Source organism: Vidua chalybeata, chromosome 12 (assembly GCF_026979565.1).
Source record: "Vidua chalybeata isolate OUT-0048 chromosome 12, bVidCha1 merged haplotype, whole genome shotgun sequence".
Classification (NCBI taxonomy): domain Eukaryota; kingdom Metazoa; phylum Chordata; class Aves; order Passeriformes; family Viduidae; genus Vidua; species Vidua chalybeata.
Genome location: NC_071541.1, coordinates 2,603,956 through 2,622,761, shown reverse-complemented (window position 1 = coordinate 2,622,761; position 18,806 = coordinate 2,603,956). Strand labels below are relative to the sequence as shown.

Genomic DNA, 18,806 nt, shown 5'->3' with positions numbered 1-18,806 from the left:
GAACAAATTGTGATGAAGGCAGAGATGCTCCAGGATCATCCTGGTGAGCCCTGGGGACAATGGCTGGAAAAAAAGCTGGTGAAATTCCCTCTGCCATGGATCTGATCCCACTGACATCAACACCTGGCTGGAAATGAAGGAGCCAGGAGGGAGCAGCAGCACTTGAAGGGTTTTTGTATAATTTTCTAATACAATTATCACAAAATCCCAGACTAGTGGGGGTTGGAAGGGAACTTAAATCCCATCCAGTGCCACCCCTGCCATGGGCAGGGACACCTCCCACTGTCCCAGGCTGCTCCAAGCCCCAGTGTCCAGCCTGGCCTGGGACACTTCCATTTCCATGGGAAATGCATTTCAGGATCTCATCACCCTCATGGACAGCAATTCCTTCCCAATATCCCATCTAAACCTACCCTCTCTCAGTTTGAAGTCATTCTCCTTGTCCTGTCCCTACAGTTCCTGTGAAATACCCATATTTTTTCTTCTTTTAGATCAAGACAGATTTTTTTAAAGTTTACACCCAGCATTTTCTTGCAGGGCTGAAATGTACTGAGCAATGAGACACTAGTCTTTAAAGGATGCAAAAACCATAGAGAAAATTGAACATATTTGCTGGTTTTAATCCACTTTTTATCTGTCTCTGTGAGAACTGTGCCTATGATGCAGCACTTATAGATTGCAATTCCTACTGCTTTATCGTTAAGTAAAATATTAGACATTTACCTGGTCAAGTGTAGTTCCAGAATCCCAGGATCACTGAGCTTGGAAAAGCCCCCTGAGATCACCAGCTGTGCCCCATCCCCACCCTGTCCCCAGAGCTCTGAGTGCCACCTCCAGGTGACACCTCCAGGGATGGGCACTCCAAACGTCCCTGGGCAGTTCCAGTACCCGAGCAGCCTTTCCATGGGGAAATTCCTGCTGGTGCCCACCCTGAGCCTGCCCTGGCCCAGCCTGAGGCCGTTCCCTCTCACCCTGTCCCCTCTGGAGAGCCTGCCAAGCGTCAGACAAAAGAAAGCCACGCTTGAAAGGAGTAACTTGGTTTGTGGCTGCACCTCTCTGCAAACAGAGAGGGTTTGTGCATTTTTCTGTTCCAGCCTGGGTTTCTGAGCCCTCCCTGTCACAGCTGAGTGGCTCCTGGCAGCTGACACCCATTAGGTGACATCTGGTGCCCTGGACTTGCAGGCAGTGATGCCTCTGTGGTCTCCTCCTCCACAAGGCACAGATGGTGGACATTGATCCAGTGACCATTTAGCACAACTGGGAGGGGAAGTAATGAAAGGACACTGCAATTCCCAGGCTCCCTGCTCCAAGTTTTCTCTCCCTCGAGGAAAATCAATGCAAAATGTGAGTCACTTATCAGATATTTCACATCCAGGAAGGTACAAGCACGAGCACAGCCCTGGAAATCTGGAAACGCACAGCTGGTGTTTTTCTCAGATGGCTTTTTTTTTTTATTTTTTCTTTTAAAAAATAAATTTAAAAGAATAGGAAAAGAAACACAGGTATAAAAATAAAAGCAAAAAAAAACACATCTCACACAAAGACCCTGAAGAAACCAAGAGATAAGCAAGCTCCCCACATTTTATGAGTAGAAGATCATGGCAGGATTAGCCACAAAGCCATTAGAAAGTCTTACTAAGGTCACAGTGATTGTCTGGAGAGCAAAAGCTGTTCAACAGTGATTGCACTTCAAAACACAAACCACATCCAGTAACACCACCAGCAGCTGTAGCAAAAATAACTCCAGTGAAAGCCTTCATACTTCTTTTTGCTTATACTTTTAAAATTTCCTTGTCCAGCCATTTCCAGTCGGGGCTGTCCTGGTGTTAAAGAGCTTCCAGTTCCATCACAGATAAACCTCCAGCTATTGATCAGAGCATTTCCCACCCCAAGAACCAGGACACAGATTTGAAACCTGTTTTCCTGTGGCAGCAGAGCAGCTGGGAGCAGAGGAACTATTCAGGCTCCTCTCAAACCATCACTCCAGGCTCCAGAGGTCACCTTTGCTGGGGGGATCATTAATAAGCCGCACATTTTGCAAGGATTAACACCCACTAAACCTTGGCATTTATTCCAGAGACTGAGATCAATGGGACACTTCAGCACAGGACTAACAACATCCCTGAGCTGCTTCTTTCCCTCTTTAATCATCTTTGGGAGGGGGTGCATAGGCAGCAGTTCAGAGGGTTTGTTTTCTGGTTTATTTGTGGAGCTGGGAACTAATTAATCCCCTTGTTATCAAAGCAGAGCCTCTGACTGGGGTTGTCCATAACTCTAAAGTGGAGCCCTGAACAAACCACATGGAGACAAAGCCTGAGGTTCAGGTAGACGAAAGAGCTTTGTGGAATACAAACAAGGGATAAAGTAGCCTAATTCTGGTTCTCTGATGGATCTAGTGTGAAAAAGAAGACCAATACACTTTATACTTAGAATTGTGTCTTTTTGCACTCAGCAGAAAATCTGTTTGAACATTTATCTGTCAAACATGCAGATCTCTTTTTTTCAGTGTCATGTCTCCATCACGTGTGTGTGCCCCAAGTAAAATAAAATCTACAAAAACTACAGAAGAAACAGCTATTGCATATGAAGGCATATTTCCTATAATTGGCATTATTTTTTCTGTATTAATGTTCTTCAATATCACCCACAGTGCTAAAACACATGGAGAAGGCACTTAGTGCTTTCTGCAGTTGCAGGGGGAGAGCAAAATAAGGATTTAAAAATAATAATAATTTAAAAAAATATTAACACAAAAAGGTAAAAATTGTGAACATTGCTTCCATAGCAAATCCCTTTCCTTTTTCTGGAAGGCTGCATTTTGGAAAAGGATCCAAAAGGAGAGATCCTTTTTCTAGAGCTTCATTGCTGGAGTGGTTGTGCCACCTCCCTCCCTCGTGGTGGTCACTTGCCCAGAAGTCATCAAGAATTCAGGCTGGTTTGGTTTCATTGTGTTTTCTTGGTTTCTCTGCTCCAGCAGCAAACTTTTTGGGGAATTCAGAGTGCAAAAATCCATTTTTGTGGGATTTCAAGGCCTCTTTTATGCAAGAGCTGATCATTCCCCAATGCCTGCGCTGTTCAACTACCCAGCCTGTCCAGCAGCTCAATTTACTTCCTAGTACATTTTAATTCTTACAATGCAAGTGAATTATGATGGATTTTTGCTCTCAGATCTCCAATATCTGTCTCTGACAAGACTTGGAGGAATATTCAAAAGACAAAGATGGTGTAACTCCATGAATCTGAAATTACATCACCTCCGTATTGAAAAACAATTGTAAAGTTGCATTCGCGAAAAATTACGTTGAAATTCACTTTAGAACGTGTCTAACAGGACTGAGGGGAAACGAAGCCAATAATTTGGGAAATGTTTACTGATTAGCACTGTAAAATTAATTAATTCAATCTTGAGCAGTGCCCTGGATTCATAAAGAGGAACAACTTGGGATGGGTGGAGGTGTCCCTGCCCACGGCAGGAGGTTGGAATGAGATGATCCTTTAGGTCCCGTCCAATTCTGCGATTCTGTGATTTGGGATTTTAGAGTAAGCAGAACCCTCTGCATGGGGTCAACACCAAATAGCAATTCAGGTGGGTTAATGGAAGGATGTCGGAGCAGAAGGTGGCACTGACTGAGTAAAGCACCTCATGGGATGGGGTCATACTCCTTTGTTTGAAAAGACTCATCTCGGGCCTTACATTTTGCCTTTGTGGTCGCAGGGATTTGCCCTTGAGCGAGCTGATGCTTGTGCACAGTGGAGAGTTGAGATCATGTTAGTCCTTGATCTAATGCAGTTAAAAAGTTGATAAAGACATCCTGGCTTTATCTCCTCTGTCTGAAGGAGAGATAGAAAAGCTGCCAGAGCCACGGGGAGCTGGAGAGCTCCGGCTCCTGAAGGCGCAGTGACAAAACCCCACGTGTATCACCCCGAGGCATCTCCAATTTCCAGGAGCAAACAGAGCAGAAAGTGTCTTCCAGCCCGAGTTTGTGCAAGAGACACCTTGGCTCAACTTCTAATTCCCTCCTGTCTCCCAGCCTGTGCTCCTGATGCTCTCCTGTCTGCTTTATAGACCAGATCCTATCTCCCAGGTATTTTTAGCCTACGACAGCATCCCGAAAGCTACACAAGGACATTGTGCACTTCATCCTGAGACAGGGAAACTTTTGTCACTCCAGAGACAACTTTTGAGGTGACTGGAGGCCCAGCCCAGGCTGCTGAGTTTGGCCAGTTTGCAGGAGTTGTCTGTGCTCTGACACTGTCAAAACCCCAAGAGGAGCAGCCCTTCCTTAAGGGTGGACAAGTTTTGTTTAAGGGGTTTCTGACAGCTGGAAACACAACAGAGTTTCAGTTGGTTTGGTGGTTTTTTGTTGGTTTGTTTTTTTTTTTTTTTTTTTTTTTTGAGTTTTTGTTTTTTTTAATCATCAATATTTCCTTTGGTTTTGTTTCTTAGTTTTTTTCAAATGTGGTGTGGTTTTTGTTTTTTGTTTTTTTTTTTTTTGTTTTTTTCTGGTAGAATATTGCAATTCTTCAAAAGCAAAATATTTGACAAAGAAATGTTGATCTCAATGAATTTTTGTTTTGACAGGGTACCGGGCAAAGCCACAAAATTGTGGTAACATGAAAATGTATTACCCTGACCTCTAGGAAAAGACTGGTTTAATATTCAAATTTATCATCACCTTCTGTGTCATTTCTCAAAAATATGGGCAGAATCTTTAATAAGGTATAAGATAGTTCAGAAAAATCTAAATCAGAACTTTACAAGTTCTAATGAAAAGAAAATTCAGATATTCAGAAGTTCAAAATTCAGCTGTAGGAGTGTTACAGACTTTGTTGAATGAGAAAAAATGAGACCATGGAGAGGTTTGGGTTGGAAAGGACCTTAAATCCCACCCAGTGCCACCCCTGCCATGGCAGGGACACCTCCCACTGTCCCAGGCTGCTCCAGCCCCAGTGTCCAGCCTGGCCTTGGGCACTGCCAGGGATCCAGGAGCAGTCCCAGCTGCTCTGGGAATTCCATCCCAGCCAGGAATTCCTTCCCAATCTCCCATCCATCCCTGCCCTCTGGCAGTGAAGCCATTCCCTGTGTCCTGTCCCTCCAGGCCTTGTCCCCAGTCCCTCTCCAGCTCTCCTGGAGCCCCTGGCAGGGCTCTGAGCTCTCCCTGGAGCTTCTCCTCTCCAGGCGAGCCCCCCCAGCTCTCCCAGCCTGGCTCCACAGAAATCTTGAAGTGAACAATTCACCTTTTGAAGAGACAGTTCTGAAATATTTTTTTTTTAACATTCTCAATCGGAAATTGGAAAGTTTTAACAGCATTAATTTCCTCAGCAACTGAAAAACTCTGTTCCCAGTCTTGTTCGATAAGAAAGGCGTAAGGAAATTATTTTATTTTGACATAGAAAAGGCTAATTTTTTAATAAACTTTTAAAATTGGCTACAAGAAGCTTGGGTTAATCTGTTGCAAGCAACTTTTAGTCTATTTACTCTTGATACCACTTAGAAAAAGCCCCGTAATTATTTAGAAGAAAATTTTTAATGAGGCAATACCTAAAATTCCATTTTAAATTTTGTTCCTAATTAAAAATGGAGCTGCTAATTATAATGCCTATCTCCTTTAGAAGGTGCTGCAAGGCTTAATTAATTGTCAGTAAAGCTCATTTGAGAAGCTCACAGGAAGAAAGTGCAAAATTGTTTATGTTAATCAGGAGGAGAGCTCTGAATGGGGCTGGCAGGGGTTGCTGGGCTCCTGTGGGCACATTCCAGGGGCTGCCATGTCCTGCTGTCCCCATTTCCCACCCCAAGAGCCGAGCAGGACAGCTGAGGTGCTTCCAACGTCATCAGAGAAGGTTCCAGGAGAGCTGCAGAGGGACTGGGGACAGGGGATGGAGGGACAGGACACAGGGAATGGCTTCACTGCCAGAGGACAGGGATGGATGGGATTTTGGGATGGAATTCCTGCCTGGGAGGGTGAGGATGGGTTGGGATGGAATTCTCAGAGCAGTTGTGGCTGCCCCTGGATCCATGGGAGTGTCCAAGGCCAGGTTGGGCTTGGAGCAGCCTGGGTTGGTGGAAGGTGTCCCTGCCCATGCTCACTGGATGAGCTTTAAGGTCCTTCCAAGCCAAACCATTCTGGAACTCAGCGATAAATTCAAGTTACTTTTCTCACTAAGAGAAGGAGACTCCCCTGCCTGACTCTGCCTTGTCTCTGCTGAAGCAGTCCCAAGAGGGAAAATGGAAATCCAAGAAGGTTTGAAGTTCAATCACAATTTATGGCTGTGCTACTTTAGACAAGCAAGTCTCCCCTCCCCTTTTTAGTTTAAATTTGTTTAATATGGAACATAGGAAGGGGCAGTTGAGTGAAGAGGGCACTCAGGGCTGGGATGTGAGTCAAGTGGCAGCTCCCACCCCACGGGCTGAACCTCCCAGAGCTCAGGACACGGCTGTAGGGACCAGGACCAAACAAAACTATTCCCACTCCTGTTCCAAACCCAAGCCCATGCAGTGACCCAGTTTTTGAGGAGAGAGGTTTGTGATTACCTGACAGGAGCTCATATTTGTACGAGAGGAGCAGCAAGAGCACATTTAATCTTTCATGCTCCTCTCTGACAGCTGCGCTTTCGCTCGCTCAGCTTTCTTGAAGGATGAGCCAGGCAGGGCTGATTTTTACACATCCCGAATTTCCAGACAGGGATATGCACAAACTGTAGGAGCTGTTTATCTGATTGAGGCACTAATTGTGCGGGTTCTGGCTGGAGCAGCGTGGGGAAGGCAGCGCATTTCACGCTTAACACCGGGGAAGAGACACGCAATGCTCAGTGGATAAAAGGCTCGTGGTCCCAGCTGGGAAAACAGTTCCATTATCTCCCAGCTGCACAGACCTTCCACACGGCTCCGTTCTGCCTCGCTGAACACCCTGCCTGCCTGAGAGCTCCAAACAGTCCTGCAGAAAATTGTAGAGATCCTGAGACATCTCCCTGCTCGGAGCTGTGAGTACAGAACCGTGCTGGCTGCCGCGGTGTGGATGGTGCCGGGGAGCTGCGTTTGCCGGGCTGGGATTTTATCCTTCCTCGCTCGTTTCCATTTGCTTAAGGGGGAGAGAAGGGGGAAAACTCGCTGCTTTATTTCTCCTGCGTGGCTGTAAATGGCTGATGCTCCAAACGTGTGCGTTCTGGGCAGAAAAGGAGGTGTAGGATGAATTTGTATGCGTGTGAGGGCTGAGGCAAGCAGAGCCCAGACTGTGCTGGCCACAGGCACCACAGGTGCATTATTGAGTCTATCACAGCTCCGTGCTGCAGTGAAACAGGCAGCACAGAGCATGACAGTGCTAATTCTGGCACTTCCAGATGACTTTCTGCAGCATATTAAAAGCTGAAGTGGGTAATGAGAGCCTAACCTCATTTCTGCCAGCTGAAGGCAGAAAAGCAATAAACATAAATCTGCAGGAAAATGTAGGTAAGTCCTAAAAAGAAAGTTTTTCCCTGTTGCTCATTTGAGTCACCAGAGGAAAATATAAAGCAAGTTCACAACCTTTGCTGAGCTTTGGGTCGGCACCCAAAGACCTGCAGGAGTGCTAGTTTGGATATTGTTATTTATTTACACTGCATGACACAGCTTTAAAGGGTGTGATACTTTATCAAAAGTTTGGGAAGTCTGTGCTTCCAGAAACAAGAGCCTGACTAGAGCTTTCTGTTAAATCAGATATTCCCATGGTGCTTTTGGGGTGAGTCCTTGGGTTCAGACAGTTGTTGCATGTGGAAAGGGGCTCCTCCAGCAGCTTCTGCAGGAGCAGGATGCTCCAAGCTGACAATTTCCTGCAGCACTTATGGAGCTGAATGATCAAGCAAGATGCAAACACTCTGTAAATAACAGTTACTTGTCCTTTTACCAGCACTGCAACCCATTGCAGATAAATATTGTGAGTTAAAATCCAAACATTTACTCCTCTGAAGTAGCATTTGCACCTCCCCTTTTGTTTTTCTCCCCCGAAGAGAGGAGACTTGTGACTTCCACACAAAGTCCTGAAAGTTCAGAGAATTTTTCTGCGTGTGCCACTAAACCCTGCAGTGTTTGTAATTCCAGGCACCACATCCCCACAAATAACCCATCTCCATCAGCCAGCTTTGCCTGTGGTGCTCCAGAGGCACTGTGTCAGTGTTTCACATTCCACAAGTCTCTGCTTCGTAGGTTTTACGACACTAAAAAGTCCCAAATCAGTACCTCTATGAAGTTAGCAACAACCATAGATCACATTTTATCGTGTAAAAAAAAGAAAAATAAAACCCCCCAATGTTTGCAGCTGTGGGTTTCAGATGCTGGTGAGGTACTGCTGGCCATGGATTCCAAGTTTTACATTCCATGCTGAGGATGAAATTATAAATAATCCATAACAACCTAAGTGCTTTAAATCAAGCAGGAGCCATGTCTCCTTTCCTTTGCTTCCAGCTTTATGACCACTATTAAGAAGGTTTGTGGTGCATAATAAGCTACCCTAAAATTAATTTCTTGCCATTGGAGCAAGTATTTCCCTCACAGAACAAGGTACCAGTGTGCCCAAGAGGCCTTAAAACACAAAGTTGGGTGGTTCAAAGCCCTATTTGTGTTTGAACTGAGAATTTTCATTAGAAGATATTTTGTGAGAATGTGGGAAGAGATCAGCGCTACAAAACAGCATCAAATTTTTATTTCCCTCCCCAAAACTGTGTTAGCTGCATGTTGCTACAGCATTCCTTCTGTGAAAAACTGAGTTTATTGCAGAGCATTGCCGCAGATTGCCTCTGCTCACCTTCCTCGGGGAGACAAAAACCATCTAAATGGTGCCCTGCTTGTGCCCAGCCTCTCACGCTGTCTCTGGAGCAGGGGAGGCCCTTGCAGAGGAGGAAAACCAGCAAGTCTGGCCCAAAAAGTCATTTAGTCCTTCTTCCCAAGGGCTGCACTCAGAGCTGGCCATAACTCTGTGCTTGGGCAAGGTCGTAGCTTCGTCTGTCTCCAGGAGAAGTGGAGACACAAAGAAATTCAGGCCCAGTTTTACAGCTACAACTCCCTGCGTGGGAAAAACCATCCCTGAGACACACAAAAAACCCCCAGACACATCAGAATTTAGGTGATTAGGTGACCTTATTTTCATCCAAAAACAATCAGGCTCTACAAGTCTCTTATTTACACAAAGGCTTTCAGCAAGTGCAGAATATGAAAGGAAAAAATAAACAACTTAAAAAGGGAACAAAGCATCTTCAAGTGCCCCAACCACAGTAAACAAGAACAACCCAAATCAAAAGAGATCTGGGCACTGTGTTTAACAATTCCCCACCTTTTGGAGGAAAAAGCCACACACCAGTGTGAGGCAGAGCATCAGAGGAATGGAAACCCTACTTGGAGCTAGGAAAGTGCTAAACACACCAGGTCAGCCCAGAGCAAAGAGCCAGCAAGATATTTCTGCACAAAAATCCCTCATGGGGACGTAAACTCCTCCGTTTCAGAGGCTGGAGGAGAAGCAGTGAGGAAAAAATTTTCCATCCCTTTCTGCTCTCAGCTCTGTCTCCTCTCCTCCAAGAAGATCCAGGTGCAGAACCTCCAGCTGTGGCTTTTCCTGGTGGGCGAGGAGCAGCTGGTCAGCACTTCCTGCTGCTTTTATTCTCCAGGGCACAAGGGCTTCTTCCCAATTTTTTTTCGGAGAAATGATTGATCTGTCTTAATGCAGCCTTCCAGTGCCTGAAGGGGCTCCAGGAGAGCTGGAGAGGGACTGGGGACAACGGGACAGGGCACAGGGAATGACTTCCCACTGCCAGAGGGTGGGGATGGATGGGAGATTGGGATGGAGTTGTTCCCTGGGAGGGTGGGGAGGGGTTGGGATGGAATTCCCAGAGCAGCTGGGGCTGCTGGCAGTGCCCAAGGCCAGGTTGGACACTGGGGCTTGGAGCAGCCTGGGACAGTGGAAGGTGTCCCTGCCCATGGGGATGAGATGAGCTTTAAGGTCCCTTCCAACCCAAGAAATTTAATTATTGGATCTCATCTCTTTATTCATTTTGGGCGTCTTTGTGTTCTGGGTTTCCTGCAAGAGTTCAAACTCCAGAGCACAAAGTGCTGAGGGGAGCACTGAGAGAGAGGGATGGGGAGGAAGGAGCTGGGGAGAAGAAGAAGAATTTCCCTCACACCCTCGGATGTATTTTTAGCCCATGAAGACCAGAAGGAATGAACCAAGTGAGTCAGAAAGGCAGAAAGGCAGTTTGTTTTATTAAAATTCCCGACAGCATCTGCTGTAATGCTCTTGTTAAAAGAGATGGAAAACATCAGAAAGATGAGAGAAGCTGTGTTCTGTCCTTGCTCTTTACACAACAGAATAATATGGAAAGGAGTGGAATTGGTTTCCCAGTAACTGGTTTTATTGGCTATCTCCAAACACAAGTGACCCAGGTACACAAAGACCCTCCCCAGGGTTCTGATCCCAGCTCCCAACCAGAGGCAGCTCAAACAAATAAAAACACTCTGCCTATTTTTCCTACAATAAATCCTTCCTTCTCCTCAGGACATCCTGATGTGATCACCAATAAGATCCATTTTTTTTTATGAGATTCTTCAGAAAAAATATAAATGCTTTATATTTAGTAATGAATTACAGCTCTCCCATGGCTGCAACCAAAGCCTGAGGATCCCAAATCCCTCTTTGTGGTGATGCCTGCAAGGAATCTTTTATTAAAATTCTCTTATTAAACTTATCTCTTATTAAATGGGGGAAGACTGGCTGGAAAACGAGGATCCTCTGCTGTAAAAAGGAGTGTAAATATCAAGTGTGTACCTTTGAGCAGCACCTGATTTTAATTCCCATCCCTGTGATTCATGCTGGGAAGGTAGAACAAGGCTGGGATGAAGCTCTGCACCAAGTTTCTCACTGAAATGAATGAATTTTTGGACATTTAGTGATCATTTCTGCTTCAAACACACCTTTTCCACTGCCTGGTCCGTTGTAGGGCCAGGACATCAGGAATGGGCGTGCCTGGATCCCAAAATGCTTGGCACTGTTCCTGAAACCCTGGTGCACTTCAGCAATTTAAATCCATTTCTGCCAGACGTTCCCTCAGCGAGTTTGGTGTGTGCAGAACACGAGTGGTGCCTTTGGTGAGAGAAATGGGCATTAAAAGCACAGAAGTTTCTGCAACTTCATCTCTTCGAGCAGTTTCTGATAATCCTACCATGAAATTACAAAAGCAGCGGGACCAGAGCAAACCTCCCTGGAAATTGTACTCCCTCCATTTGTAAAGGAAGCCAGATAAGGTGGAGATTTTTATCAGCTAAATGAGAGAGCTGTGTCACATGGACTACCCAGTGTCCCACCCCTCAGCTGAAAACCCTCAGTCAGGACAGAATTTGGGCTGGTGTGCTGTGGATCCGTGAATCCCTGCCTTTCCCAGGGTGTTGCAGCTTCCAAGGAGTTTGTCCTTGAGCCAAGGAAAGAAAAACAAAACCAAAATTCTCCACAGAGCCACACTGGGCACCCACACCGTGACCTCCAGCAGAGCTGCTGATTCTCCCTCGTGCCTCAGTTTCCCTCCTCTGATCTATCAGCTAGCAGCCACTATTCCAGCTGCTCCTGATGCTTTAGAGGGGGATAACCCTGGCTGGTGACAGCTGGGAACTGTTTTACCCATGGCACTGTCACTTGTTCCTGGTACTGCAGCATCCAGGCTCTCCTCACACTGATCCATTCCGTTAATTTCCCTAATTTCCCCACTTAGCCCCAGATGGGTTTGTTTTCCTTCGGTTGATAATAGCAGAGAAGCTCTGCAGGCCCCAGAGAGGGAATTTCTCTCGCAGAAATTGTTTTGTCTGCTGGTTTAGAGGGAGCACTTGGGCTGCTCAGCGGGTTAGAGGTTTTACCCCTGTTAAAGTCACTTAAACTGCCACCTTTCCCTCAGCACTGATATCATTAGTGCTGACACATTGCTGCAGCCTCTCCACAGAGGTCACCCAGCCCTTTCTGGAGCTATCACACAAAGCTAAAAGCCATAAATATTATATTTAACCCTCTCCTTTCCTGTGTTACTCCACAACCACTGGAGGTACAGGTCTATTTTCTTCCCTGAACACACTCTGGCTCCTTTATTCCACCAAATCCATGAGTTAGGTTTCTATTTTCAGTCCTGGCTCAATTTTCCTACCCCAAAATCCAAATAAATGCCAATATTTGGTATAAAACTCTAATGCCTGGGCAGCTGCATTCCCATCTATCTGTGAGGGGACAGACTTGTCAGAGGGATCTTCTACTTACAAGGAAATCTTTGTTTCCTACATCATTGAAATAGGAACAGTTTTTCATGAATTCCTTTACAAAAGCCTGGGCTAAAGGTGTCCCTGCCCATGGCAGGGGATTGGGACAAGATTATCTTTATGGCCTTTTCCTATCCAAAGAGTTCTGTGATTCTCTGAAAAACTTTACGTAAAAAGAAACAAACAGACTCCCTTTTTAAAAAGAGAGAATTCACTGAACGTGCTCTAAATATTTGTTGTTGCTGTTTAAGTACCAAGCAGATTTTGAGCAGGATAAAGTCAGGCTAAAGTCTGTGTAGAAATTCCCAGGAAAATGCCCTGTGCCAGGCTGGAGGTGTGAGGTGTGGTGAGGAAGGGTGAGGAGGTGGAACCCCCATCCCTGGAGGTGTCCAAGGAAGGGCTGGAGGTGGCACTCAGTGCTCTGGGCTGGGGACAAGGTGGGGATGGGGCACAGGCTGGACTGGATGATCTCAGAGGGCTTTTCCAAGCTCAGAGATCCTGGGCTTCTGTGAAATGCCCCTTGCTCAGGTGGGGCTCCCTGAAGCTGAGTCCAGCTCCTGCTCAGGTCTCACAGAGCCCTTCCTGTTCCCTGTGTGCTGAGCACAGAGCTAGAGGTTTAATGCACCATTTGGCCACTTCTCCATATTTTTTTTCCTGCCTGTTAATAGGATTATCCACCCCCTGTGCTGCTGCTATGCCCCAAACATGCCCCAAACATGGTGCCAGGGCTGCTCCATCCCCCTCTGCTGCCCCTCTCCAGGTCTGACTCCATCTGAGCCATCACCTCAGCTTTTACTCAACTGCCTGAAGCAAAGGAGAATCCTGCCTTATGAACCTGCTCACAATTGCTGCAGTTCCAGCCAGGAATAAACTGTTCTTAACCTAAATACTCCTCTGAGGACACTGAGCTTGGGGGAAGAAGCATAACTGTGCTGTATCTGGTGCAAGCGGGGATAAGTGAGCCTGGACACGCTGGATAAGTTGGGAAAGCAGCTGGAAAGAGAGGGGAGGGAAAGGAGAACAGGGGTGAGCCCAGCTGAACAATAATGACCACTTTAGATTGTAGTAAATGCAATGTTTGCAAATAAAACACAGACTGTTGAAGCTACAAAGAATGAAAAAGCTGCCAAAGTGGAAGATTTGTCCAAAGGAAGCCCAAAAAATACCTCAAGGAGAAGGGAAACTCCAGGGTGTGAAAAGCCCTTCCATAGTGAGAGTGAGGTGAGGCTGTGGTTGGTGCTGGGCACCACAGGGAGCAGCACCCATGGAATAATTGACATGGCAAATTAAAAAGTGATAAAAATGATAGAGCAAGGTGGGCAAAGCTCAGTGGAAGAAGAGCTGGTGTGGAATTAAATTTACAGGAAAAATATTTTTTCACTTTAATGCAAAATGCCCACTAAGGTGAGCCAGGATCTAGCACTGAATCTTAGAGAAATCCTGATAATAAGAGACTTCAGAGGTATTTTGGGGTGCTGTGAGGAAAGCTGTGGAGAGTGCTATTTGGAATTACTCTGTACTTGAGGTATTTCAGCATTAATTGCACAGCTTTACTCAGAGATTACTCATTTTCAAGTTACTCTTGCTGAAGGTGTTGAATAATGGATGATATTAAACTTTGGGTTAGGGATTCAGGGGATTGATTTGGAAGACATAGCTGAGAGAGCCCCAAAATCAAACTTCTGTCAAAAATTAGCAGAATAAGAGTTACGTTTGAAGTGCAAGAACTGAGAGAAAAGCACCTCTCTCACTGATTCAGGCAAAATAAAAACGACTAAGCCTGTCACGATTTTACCTCTTTGTCTGGCTGACTTTCTCAGCAAGATTGATTCCAAATCCAGCTAAGCCCTGGAAGGAATTAGCGGGAAACTGCTTTGTTGGAAGATGCTGAGGGGGTGGGTCGAGCAGCCAGGGAAGCAGCAGCAATACCCAGAAATAAAACCCCAGGCCTGACTAACCAGGGTTCACTGAAGTATGAGTACATCATAAAACCTCTCACTTGAATCCACAGAGGCAAAAGCAACACTTTGGGGGAACAAAAAGTGTTGCCCTGATTTTTAGAAGTGTGTAGTTTTCTTTTATAATTCTTTTGAAAGTTTTGAAGGTTCTCATAAAACTTCTTCAGCCTTCTGATAATGTTTACATATTTCTCCTGGAGTTCTCACGCACTGTTCATGTAAATAATGATTGTTTTGCGTTCTTCTTTGTGGGAGGAGAGAATTGATGGACTGTTGGTTTGACCAGTGTGGTTGGAGAGGTGGCAATTCCATCCTCCAATCCATGGTCACTTTTGGAATTCTAGATATTGCGAGGTCAGAAATAAAACTTTCTCTTTTTTCTCTTTTTCTGTGTACTCGTTTCGTGTCCAATAGCGACACAAAAAGCAGGTGAGAAAGTGTTTGTGAGGTCATAAAATCAGAGAACACAGAGTGGGAGGGACCTTAGGGATGATCCAGTGCCACCCCTGCTCCCTGGGCAGAGCCTCTCCCAGTGGGATGATGGAATTTTATCAGCCATGCAGGGGCACTCACTGGCCCATGAACAGAAGATAATTAATAATTAATAGCCCACTAACAGCAGATATCTCCTGGAGGGAGGATGGGCTGTGGAAGAGATGAAGAAAACTGCCCAATGAACAGAAGATAACCACCCCAGCTTTAGCAGATGGCAATAGAAGAAATACCCCCAGCTAAACCTTGCATTTCCAACCTAAGACACCAGGCCACAGCCCGTGCAATTACCCACTCCAATAATCAGTGCCTGGCTCTGATGAATTACAGCCCAGGCTGGGGATGGGTCAGAATAAATGAGCTGGGATGAAGGGTGTGACAGGTAACAAAGCATTTGTAATGGGCTATACAGCTATTAAATGCAAAGTAAAAAAGGGGCACTAAAATATGTGTAAAAAGAATCAGAAATAAAGCTAAAATCTATTTAGGCCGTGGTTGTTGACCTGGTGTGAGAGACTGAAAATTAACCTCGCTCTGCATAAATGCACTAAAATATGTGTAAAAATAATCAGAAATAAAGCTAAAATCTATTTAGGCTGTGGTTGTAGACCTGGTGTGAGAGACTGAAAATTAACCTCGCTCTGCATAAATGCAGGAGGGTGTCAGGGAGGCTCTCAGGTCACTTCAGTGCTGCCACACTCAAGTTTTGGGCCATTTGAGGGGGTTTTTTCTCCTGTCACGGTGCAAATTTGGGTAAGTCCCCATTTGATGTACCTTTTGCTAGCCATGGACAGACAGCAAAAGGTGCATGAGATGCCTCCAGGAAAGTCTCACTGCACCAGTAGCCCCCAGAGCTTTGGGTTAAGCTCCTGCTTTCCTCTGAAGCCCAGCCTAACTTTGCACTTCCAGCCCAGGCTGGGCTTGGAACGAGCTGGGAGAGTGGGAGGAAGAGCTGATCTCTTCTGAGCCACACACAGGGAAGGGATGAGGGGATCTCTGGGCTGTTCCCAGGAATTTACATTCTTCAGAGATGCTTCACTGTTTAAAAACCCCATAATGGCTGTTTCTGTTTTGCTTTCATTTCAGTGTTTTGGAGGAGCAATAATGCTTTGGGTAAAATTCAAATCAATGCAAACCTCATAAGCCAATAAAATTTTATAGATGGTTATCCAATATGTAATTTGTTACACAATTTCTCTGTGGCTTCTGTTTATTGAGACATAAAGACTTTGCTTTTTTTAAGGGAGGTTTTATGTGAAGAGGGCATAAGAAGGGATAACCTTTCATACCTATTGTGCCATAAACTAAATTACTCTTAACCCAAACCATTAATCTTGTGGTGGCAGCCTAATGAGACCAAAGGAAACAGAAACAAACTGCCTGGAATCTTCTTGAAGGGACAACTTTTATTTCCATCAAGCCTGTAGCTGCCCAGGTTGGCCACATGGATGTCACAGTTGATAATACCGGATAATATAATAAAAAATAATCCAAGAAAATTACGAGGGTATAAATCTTGGGACAGGGAATGAATGTAGAAGAGATGTTCAGGTGTAGCTGCACACTGTGTATTTCCTGGCAGGAATTTCCTGCTGGATGTGAGTAATGGAGGGAAGGGAAGGAAGTCTGAGCAGCAGCCTGGGGGCTGCTCAAATAGAGATCAGCATGGCTTTGGTGATTTGGGTCAGGAGGGCTGGAAAACCTCTCAGGAAGAATGATTCCCACCCTAGTGAGGAAATTCACTGCAATGCCTGGTGCTTATGACTAAGATGTTCTTTCTCTAATACAACTTTTCTCTCTGCAATATCCTTTGGCCTGTACACAACATCATTTTTCCCGGTGTAATTTCAAAGCAAAGGAGCAAAACTTGGGAGCAAATGTGACTTTTCTTTTTTATGTTTTATTTTTTGGAGCCAAACACACAAACATAAAAGGAGCTTTTTCTCAGTACGTCCTGCTTGAAGTATGAGTGCACTGACCTGGAGATACACACAGAGTAAAAGCCAATTTGAGGCTGTCTCGTAAGTTAAGTGAAGCTCCAGGTCTTTGAGAAGCTGATCTAAATCTTGCTGAATTCAGTGGGATGTGTTTCCCTTTCCCAGGACTGGATCAGCCCTTGCATGCAGCTTATTAGCTCCATTAATTCCTGAGTGATTTCCCCACCACACAATGCAGTTGTGGCTGTGGGATTTGCCTGGTAGAGGAATTGAAGTACGTGGTGATGAACTTGCACTCTGATGAGGACTGGTTTGCCTGTTAAAGAAAGAAAAGCTAAAGGCAGTGGATGCCTTCAGCCCCTAAATTTGCTATTTCCCTTGAAGGATGACAGATTTTTGTGAGAGGAGCAGACCAAGAGAGGAATAGAAACAATCTGTGCGTTGCTCTTAGCATAGAACTGGTGAAAAAAATGGATCTGTGTCATTATGAGGTAACAACATTGTTTTATGTGTCAAGGGAAAAAGAGGAATAGTCCATTATTTAGATCAGTACCGGTAAATGGATGTTTTTAAGACTGAAAAGCGGGGCCATCTCCCTCTTATCATCTCCATTCAATCTCCTAAACTCTTGCTGAACCTGTAACAGAGCCTGGGCTGCGAGGGAGAGCGAGCCAAGGCTCAGAGTGACACGGAGTGACACCAGCAGGAGTTATTAGAGGAATTTATGAGCACACTCAGACATGGGCATGACAAGAACTTGGGGAAGAGCTGCAGTATCCCAGGAAACAATCTGCATTATTAAGAGCAGAACTCCAGGGAAGGTGTGACGAGCTTGACAAAGTGCAGACACTTCGCTTCAGGATCCTCCTCAAAGTCTCTTCCTCAAAACCAGAAGCACTTTTAAGCCCATTAGAGACTAAACTCTATTTTGGGATTTTACCACTGCAGCTCCAAGGAAATGTGTAGAAACTCGCTGATGGAGCAGCTTTGCAGGGATGTGAGGCTGAAAATTAGGCTTTTACAATGTTTTTTTCTGCAGTTGTTGGGATGGGTTTGATAGTCCTGGGGAAGCAGCAGGTTGGGGTTGGCCAAGGCTCCAAAGGTGGCTCTGAGCTGGTGCTGGTGTGAAACTGGTCTGAACCTCCCTGAAATGGGGCATAACCCACACAGCTTCCTGAGAGTTTAAGGAAAGACTGGAAAAGGAAACTTCATCGTTAAATATTTAGATCCTTGTCCCGTGGAGACAGTCACCAGAGAGGAAGGAAAGATGCAACCATGTGGGTTTCACTGTTCAGGTTTACCAATGAAACTATTTCAAAGGATTTATTTTTTCCTTTTAATATGTAGCCCAAATTCAGCAGAACACCTAAATCCTTTTTTTTTTTTTTTTTTTTTGCAGTTGATATGAGAATGATCCTACAGCAAAGAATGCACCTGAAAATATGTGAATTAGCAATTTCTGCTATGGAGCAGCCATTCCACAAAGCTGGCATTAGACAGACCCCAAAGCAGGGAGCTTAAATTCCAAAGACCCTTTAAATTCAATGTTTTCCTTGAACAAATCCCTATTTTTGTCTGGAATATTAGCAGTGTTAAATGGCCAGCCTCCAGTTTTGAAGGCAATTTATCTCGGGCACTTTTAAAAAGGAAGGGGAAATTTGGGATGTTGAATTGTTTTGGTTTTATTGATGTGGAAAATGAAAGTGTGACTCCTTGATAACGAATGCACTCATGGATTTCTTGGGACAGAACATTTTTTTTCTTGTTCTAAATGTGGTGGTTTTGACTTAAAACAAAGGACAACCTTTGTAAGAGGTTTGGTGAAATCATGTGCCTTAGTAGAGACTCCAAAAGACAAAAGTTGCTTTTGATAAAGGATAAAGGAATGATAAGATGAGGAAAGATGTCCTTTACTGTGGAAAGACAGATTTTGATATTCTTCAATTCTGCTGAACCAGCAACTGTTAGAGTTTACAACAAACAGTTTGATGCAAGAATGAAACCAGAGAAATTTCACTTTTTGTGCCACCACAATGACACAAAATGGATTAAAGATTCAGGAACTGCTTGGGAAGTACTCCAAAATAGGATATAAAAGTGGAATGGAAAATACAGAGTTAGGGGATGAAAAAGGAGGGAGAACCAGCTAAACATGGAATTTTC

At 44.9% G+C, this 18,806-nt stretch overlaps 1 protein-coding gene across 1 annotated transcript in view; it reads left to right on the top strand.

The window, feature by feature from the left end:
• Nucleotides 1–6,790: 6,790 nt before the first annotated feature.
• LOC128794276 (contactin-6-like) overlaps nt 6,791–18,806 on the top strand; it is a 125,618-nt gene continuing 113,602 nt past the window's right edge. The window contains exon 1 of the mRNA XM_053954023.1: nt 6,791–6,981. The gene's annotated coding sequence lies outside the window, so the exon portion shown is untranslated. The remainder of the gene's footprint in view (nt 6,982–18,806) is intronic.